Genomic DNA, 327 nt, shown 5'->3' with positions numbered 1-327 from the left:
AAGCATCAATTCTTCGGCCCTCAGCCTTCTTCACAGTCCAACTCTCACATCCATACATGACCACTGGAAAAACCATAGCCTTGACTAGATGGACCTTTGTTGGTAAAGTAATGTCTCTGCTTTTTAATATGCTGTCTCAGTCCAGTTCAGTTCAGTCACTCAGTCGTGTCCGACTTTCTGCAACTCCATGAATCGCAGGACACCAGGCCTCCCTGTCCATCACCAACTCCTGGAGTTCACTCAGACTCATGTCCATTGAGTCAGTGATGCCATCCAGCCATCTCATCCTCTGATGTCCCCTTCTCTTCCTGCCCCCAATCCCTCCCA

The sequence above is a fragment of the Bison bison genome, unplaced genomic scaffold (genome assembly GCF_000754665.1).
Source record: "Bison bison bison isolate TAMUID 2011002044 unplaced genomic scaffold, Bison_UMD1.0 scf7180017864304, whole genome shotgun sequence".
Classification (NCBI taxonomy): domain Eukaryota; kingdom Metazoa; phylum Chordata; class Mammalia; order Artiodactyla; family Bovidae; genus Bison; species Bison bison.
Note: the sequence above shows the minus strand (reverse complement) of the source record.